The sequence below is a fragment of the Aedes aegypti genome, unplaced genomic scaffold, assembly GCF_002204515.2.
Source record: "Aedes aegypti strain LVP_AGWG unplaced genomic scaffold, AaegL5.0 Primary Assembly AGWG_AaegL5_hic_scaff_735_PBJ_arrow, whole genome shotgun sequence".
Classification (NCBI taxonomy): domain Eukaryota; kingdom Metazoa; phylum Arthropoda; class Insecta; order Diptera; family Culicidae; genus Aedes; species Aedes aegypti.
Genome location: NW_018736423.1, coordinates 13,991 through 21,606, shown reverse-complemented (window position 1 = coordinate 21,606; position 7,616 = coordinate 13,991).

The following is a 7,616-nucleotide window of genomic DNA, read 5'->3' as shown; positions in this document are numbered from 1 at the left end:
TGTTTCTGGATGGGTTACCAGTGCCTGAAATTCATTTCAGTTTTTATTTCTTGATCTTATGTTGCAATAGAGGACATGTGTTAAATTAGTGAATACTGCAGTCCTTTTAGGTAAAGAAGTACTTGGGCATCTTCTTGGCCGAATTATTTGAAATTTTGCAATAGAAAGTACATCTATACGATCCATCTTGTGGCACAATAGCTTCCGTAAAACCTCCCTGTTGTGCGCGTAAATTTGCATCGTGCAGTAGGAGTGCATTGAAGGCACCTACTAATATCGATTGATGACCGCTGCTTATTCTAATAATGGTAGGTGCATTCCGTACTGTACACGAAGTCTGGGAAAAAAATATTCTGACCGCAGCACCTGGTTCTGCTGATGGTGGCAGAGGATACGACTGCTCTAGAGTTGAGCTTTCGTTTCCTTACTGATATGTTCCACAAGACTTTATTATCAAATATATGGAAATGGATAGGCCAAATATTGGATGGAAAAGCAAGAAAAAAAGCCAAACGTTGAAGATTGAAGCTCTTAAAATTGGTTTTTACAGTGACATTTGGTTTGCTTTGCTCACACCGTACACTAGTAGTCGTGAGGCTGATACGCTTGGTGTTGGATTACTGTTGCTAAGTGAAATTCCAAGCTCATTGTTTATTTCAACAGTGATCTTTCATGATCACTAACTAGTTTCTGAGTGAGTGGCACAGTTCGCTCACATAATATGGTGGCTTTGATTGCTTGAAGTTCAAGCTCATCAAGCTCGCTCACGTCTTCAATGCCTGGTGCTGATTGCACTCCACACATAAGAGCAAATATTTCCGCCTGAAAAACGGTGCAGTTTCTACCAAGTGAGTAAAACTGATTCAGCCTTAGCTAACGAGAATATACTCCTGCACCAGCTCTACCTTCAAGAAGGGAGCCATCAGTGTAACATACTATATTGTTTGTTATACTTCTTTCCAAATAGCCAGACGTCCACTCTTCCCATGAAGGGAATTGTGTGGTAAATGTCCTGTAAGGAAAGTTACAAGCAATTGTGAGATCACTTGGAGCAAGGACAATTTTGTCCCAATTCACCAAAAGTGGAAACAACGAAGTGTGTGTAGATCTACGATTCACTGGATTTTTCTCCAGTAGATCCAGTACCCATAAACGGTAAGAGCAAGAAAGTGCTTCTTGTTTAAGATATATGTGTAGTGGCGCAACGTCGAAAAGGGCCTCGAGCGCTGCTGTGGGAGTTGTAGAGAACGCACCAGACATCGCCATCAAGCACATCCTTTGGAGATGGCCCAATTTTGATTGGATTGTTCTCACTTCGCCCTTTTGCCACCACACAAGACATCCGTATGCCAATATTGGTCGAACAACTGTTGTGTAAATCCATTTGATATATTTGGGTTTGAGGCCCCAAGTTTTACCAAAGGTTCGCCGGCATTGACCGAAGGCCATACAAGCTTTTTTGACTCTGAAATCAATGTGAGGTGTCCATGAATGTTTGGAATCTAGAATGACTCCGACATACTTTACTTGATCAGTCAAATTAATCTCAGTGCCAAAAAGACGCAAAGGTCGAATTCCATCGCGGTTTCGTCTTTCCGTAAAAAGAACAATAGATGTTTTATTCGGGTTAACCGAAAGTCCATATTGGCGACACCAACTCTCGACTACCTGAAGAGCACTTTGCATCAGGTCGAATAGGGTGCATATTAGGTCGTCCCTTATTTTACGAAAATGCGAAATGTTATATGTTCGTCATTGTAATGTGCTCGTTTTGGTAAGAAAAAAATCAGGTAAAAATTTGAAGTCCGTACATGGACGCTAAGTGGTCCCCCAACGGACCTGAAGGTATTAGGAGTAGATGACCTCGTGCGCCAAATCGAGCTTGCTGCTCTAGTGCACGCAGCATGAGTATGAAATGCCACCAATAACAAATTGTTCTGCGCGCGTTCATAATCAGCATAGAAGTTTGTTTTCTTTGGGATGATTCAAATATTACGTGACGCAAAATTTGCCAATTTTAAACCCCCTCCCTCCCCCACATAACAACTTTTGTATGGAAAAATTAAATTTTTTGTGTGGACCGTAACACTACGGAAGACTCCCTCCCTCCCTCTGTCGCGTTACGTAATATTTGAACGATCCCTTTGAAGTTATGAATTTTATGTCAGCGTGCAGTGTTATGAAGATATCCACAGTATAAAATATTATTTAACCTCGAATTATATGCTGATTATCAATTTGTTACTAGTGGCTTTTCGTACTCATGTTGCGTACACTAGAGCAGCGAGCTCGATTTGGCGCACGGGGTCATCTACACCCAATACCTTTAGGGTCGTTGGGGGACCACTTAGCGTTCACGTACGGACTTCAAATTTTTACCTGATTTTTTTCTTACCAAAACGAGCACTTTACGATGACGAACTTTTAACATTTCGCATTTTCGAAAAATAAGGGACGGCCCAGTGCATATGCACATACCAACTATCAGAGCTAGATAGTCGCAAATCCATAAGTTGGAAAACCGCAATTATTGAGTTGCCTCAATAGCGTATCTGCTACGAGATTCCACAAAAGTGGTGACAAGACTCCCCCTTGGGGGCAACCGCAAACACTCAATTTTCGAATCGCTGCTTGACGCAATGTCGAGAAGAGATGTCGGTTTTTGAGCATTTGATGAATCCAATTGGTAATCATTGTAGGTAGCCCATGGTTTCGTGCGGCTTCCAATATGGCATCGAAAGACACGTTATCAAAGGCACCCTCAATATCCAAGAAAACACCCAAGCACGATTGCTTCTGAGCGAATGCTTTCTCGATATCGTATACAACTTTGTGTAAAAGAGTCACCGTGGACTTTCCAGATTGGTAAGCATGTTGATTCACATGAAGAGGCATGTTTGCCAAATAAACATCACGGATGTGATGATCGATAATGCGTTCCAGACATTTCAGAAGAAAAGAGGTCATACTGATTGGTCTAAAACTCTTCGCTTCCTCATACGACGCACGTCCTCCTTTTGGGATAAACTTTACAGTAATATCACGCCAGGATTTGGGAATGTACCCGGTAGCAAAACTGCTTACAAGTAGCTTTTTCAAAACATGTTTGATAGACTCAAATCCCTTTTGGAGCAGAACAGGATAAATCCCATCCGCTCCTGGAGATTTGAAAGGAGCAAAACTATTAAGTGCCCATTGAATCGATTCAGTAGTTACGATACTGCGAGCCAAGGCCAGAGACTCGTAACTACATGAAAAGACATTTGGTTCATCCGTAGATGCTATGTCCACACATCCGGGGAAGTGTGTATTGAATAAACATTCTAAAACTTCTTCATCGGAAGAAGTAAAGTCACCATTAGGTAAGCGAATTTCGTTCACTTGGAAATCCTTAGATTTTGCAAGAATTTTGTTCAACCGACTGATTTCACTCAAACTGGAAACATTTGTACAAAGGTTTTTCCAGCCGGATCGTTCAGCAGAACGAAGAGCCTTCTTGTAAGCCTTGCGAGCCGACTTGAACGACTCTGATCCAGCTGAACGGCGTCTGTTCCAACTCTTTCTACATTGTTTCCTGAGTCTAGTCAGATCGGAATTCCATCACCTTTTTTGTACGTCTGATACCTTAAAGACGCCATTCACTGCTCTTTTATTCGCATTTCAATATCCTTATTTTAATCAAAAATTTATTTTTTGGTATTTACATAACTTTTTTCACTACCTAGACGCAAAATGAAACATTTCTCGATTACTTTTACAAATCGACGTAAATTGCTTTAATACGGTTTTGAGAAAACTAATTAGGAAGAATCACAACCTGTCTTCTAAAACTGTTTTAAAATGAATCAACTTTTTAACATTTTTTCACCGTGTAGGTACATCGCTTAAATTTTGCACACAATCAGCTCGCGTTCCAAAACTAAGTAGTTTCTATTATTTCCCACAAAAATAATTATAACAAAATGATAAGCCGTTTCATTCAGTTACTTTCGACGTTTTTCTACTAGTGTAAAATCGGCTCAAGTAGTGTTTTGTTTTGACTCGTGGTTAAGTCACTTTGTCTCTTCATAGAACGGGTGAAAGTAGCGGTTGGGTTGCAAAATTTGAAATTCTTACTTACGCCGTTTTGTAATTCCGGTATTAAATATTCTAAAAGTGAGAAAACTAGTTGTGTAAGAGCCGGAACGTGTGGAATTTTGTCAGCGAAACACGTAGGATCGAAAAAGTAAGTATGTTCATTTTTTCTGACTTGAGACTATTTGAATACGTTTTCGAGATTTATTGTTGTAGGTAAAACAAATAAAATGTGAAAAATGTATGTTGTGTTTTCTAAGGAGTTGTCTGCCAGTCAAAAACATTGCATTCAAAACTGGTAGCGAGTTATTTTTTAGTGTCTTGGCCAGTTTTTTCGACATGGTCACTAACAAGACATTATTTGCAACAAAAAGTTACTAAAGTCAATGTTTTAGTAAAATGATCACTAAAGTCACTATTTTCGTGATCTGACGATAATTAAATATAAGGCTGAGGAAACTTTTTTGAATCAGTAATACAGGACAGGATAGAATTGTCCTTTTTGTGACAGAAAATCTCTTCAATCAGAAAAATTTTCGGATGCGCCGCTATCAAAACGCTACTAGAGATGTTCAGCCCTTACTTTTTACGATTATTTTAATTATTTTTGTCAGAACTTGGATTTGAATGTTGGTAGGTAAAGGCAAATTTGTTAACAAAAATGTATTTTGACTATTCCACAAGTTCTGGAGGAAGCTTCAAGAAATGTTCCAGGTATTCTGTAGATTCTTCGTGGAATACCTTTATGAATTTCTCCAGGAATCGTACCAGCAATTTTACAAGGAATGAATTCCTTCACAAATTGTGTCAAAAAAATCTTAGAGCATTGCAACATTATTACTTCCAGTAATTTTCACATAGATCTGCCTGAAAAAAATACAACGGTTATTCCAGGATTTCCTCCACATATTTTTCCACTGATTCTATCACCGATTTTTTCAGTTGTTACTTCTAGGAGATTTACCACTTTATTCTTCATTTCGATATTATTCCAATAAACCCTACCAAAATTCCTACGCCGATTTTTCATTTTTTATAGGGATTCTATAAATAAAGATCATCTACGATTACTTTCAGAAACTGCTCAGATAATTCCTCCAGGCATTATTCAATCAGGGTGGCCACCAAATTTCGATTTTGAAACTCCCGCTTTTCCGGTTTTCCCGGTTTTGAATCCATTCTTTCCAACGACTTTAATTGACTTTTTCTACACCAAAAATCTTTTCTATGAAAAGTACTGCAACATTTTTTTTTAAAATCGGTTTAAAAAAAATCATACTAATTTGATGCTTTATCAATAGTTTCATTATAGGAACAATAAGTTGACTTTGTTTATTCTAATCTATATAGAATCTTATTCTGAAGAAAACTAGGACATACTAGAAATAGTATTTATCTGAATCGATTTGTCTCGCGTTCGTTAAGAATCAATGGAGCTTCAAATTTTCAATTTCAAGTTTTAAGATCTAGAGAACCTGACAAACGTACGCGTTGAAAATTTGATGGATTGGTTGCATTCTGGTAATGATAAAACGGTCAAAATTTCAGCTCAGAGTTAGGCTCTCTAGACTCGTGCTCTTGGAATTTCGAGGTTCAGCTTTGGTTTATAATCATCTCAAGTGCATCTTAATGCTGAAATAGATTATTTGTCCGACAAAAGCCCCAGGTGCCTAAGTAAATCATCTAGATGCCCAAGTAATTCTTTACCGTAATTCAAATTATTTCAATTCTTAGTCCTTTGAAAAGTTCAAGGCCACACATGTAGAAGTACTTACTTAGGGCTTACAATTTTAATAATACCATACAGCTGAAAAGTTCAAGGCCACACATGTAGAAGCATTGAATCTATGAAATCTTTTATAAACTTTTCCAAGAATTTCTCAAAAAAATGGTATTTCTTATTAAGTTCCTCAGAATTTCTCCAGCATTTCATCAAAATATTATTGCTGTGGATTACTCTAATAATTTTTCTAATGATATTTCCAAACTCCATGGACTCTTGAAAACTTCATTCAAGGTTCCACATCAGCTATTACTACAGCCATTCTTACAGGTATTTTTCTAATTATTTGTATGGTCTCATTCTGGTACATGTTCGGTTTTTTTTTTCAGGGAAGAGGTATCTAAAATTCTTATTTCCAAGACAATCAAACGATACCAGACCCGATTTCCCCAAGGTATCATCTTGGAAAAATACAAAACACCCTCTAAAAAAATTTCATGGGTGTATCACTGATGTCCGTAATTCAGAATCCCATTTTAAGGGAAAGCTTTTTCCCTTAAGAATAGCATATTTTCTTCATATCTAATTTTGATGATTAAAGGCATTTTCAGATCATTTTAGTACCTGGAATTGTTTTTCTTTAAACCTGAAAAAAAACTTGGAAATCTCAGGGAATTTCATTTCTGTAAATAAGTCGACACCCTGAATAAGTTTTGACGAAAACCAGTGCCTATATCTGATAGACCTGCAGAACAAATTACTAGTAACCTTTCTGCCTTAATCTGCGGCTATAGAAGGAATCTTAAATCTACTTTCTGATCTCCGGCTATAGAAGGAATGTTAAATCTACTGTAAGATGTTGTAACGCCCTTTTTGTAATGTACCGCTTCTAACACAACCCTGAAATAAATTTGTCAGATCTGGTACTCCTTCCACTGCTTTGTCTACAAATCTCTCCACAACTCCGAGTGAGGTGTCACCACTGCGACTTACCCTGAACTCGTCCACTTTCGCTACAACCAGCCAACCGTTAACAGCTCTTGAGTGATAAACATTTAGTTGTCCTTCGAACTGCGGATACCAGACATAAACATGAGAGCTGGAACACACTGCGGGCTCGTCGGAAGAAGTGACAGTTAATAGAGCCGTAGAGGAACCAGTCTATGTGAAACAGTCGGAACATGAACGCGTTACGGAGCAACGGAATCATGCCATTACGAGAATTGCAAACATAATCGAGACAAGAGCGATGTTCGAGAGCGACGTGATGTTATTAAAGACTCGACGTGACATGCTAAGAGAATGTTACAAAAATTTTGACCAGGCTCAGAACTTGCTAGAACAGTGGTGCGCGGATAAAGCGAAAAATAGTGACGCCGTAGAAATCCAGTACGTTTCTGGACACGCATTGTTCGACAAGACCATTGCTAGCAAAAAGATGAACGCAGAGACAAGGAACAGTGGAGATATGGTACGTCTACCAGCAGTCGACTTGCCGACGTTTACCGGAGCGAACGAGAACTGGCTTGAATGGTTCGACAAATTTAACGCCCTGATTCACCGACGAACAACGCTGGAAACCATTCAGAAATTCGAATATCTGAAGTTTTCACTACGAGGCCCTGCAATAGGCCTAATTGACTCCCTTCCAACAATCGAAGCCAATTATCCTATGATCTACTCGTGAGCCGATACAACAACCCAAAGTTACTGGTACAAAAACACACACGGGAACTGTTTGAATTGGAGCCTGTTCATGTGGAATCTGCACAGGCATTGAGGAACCTGTTTGATGGAGCCAGGAAAAATCTGCGATGTC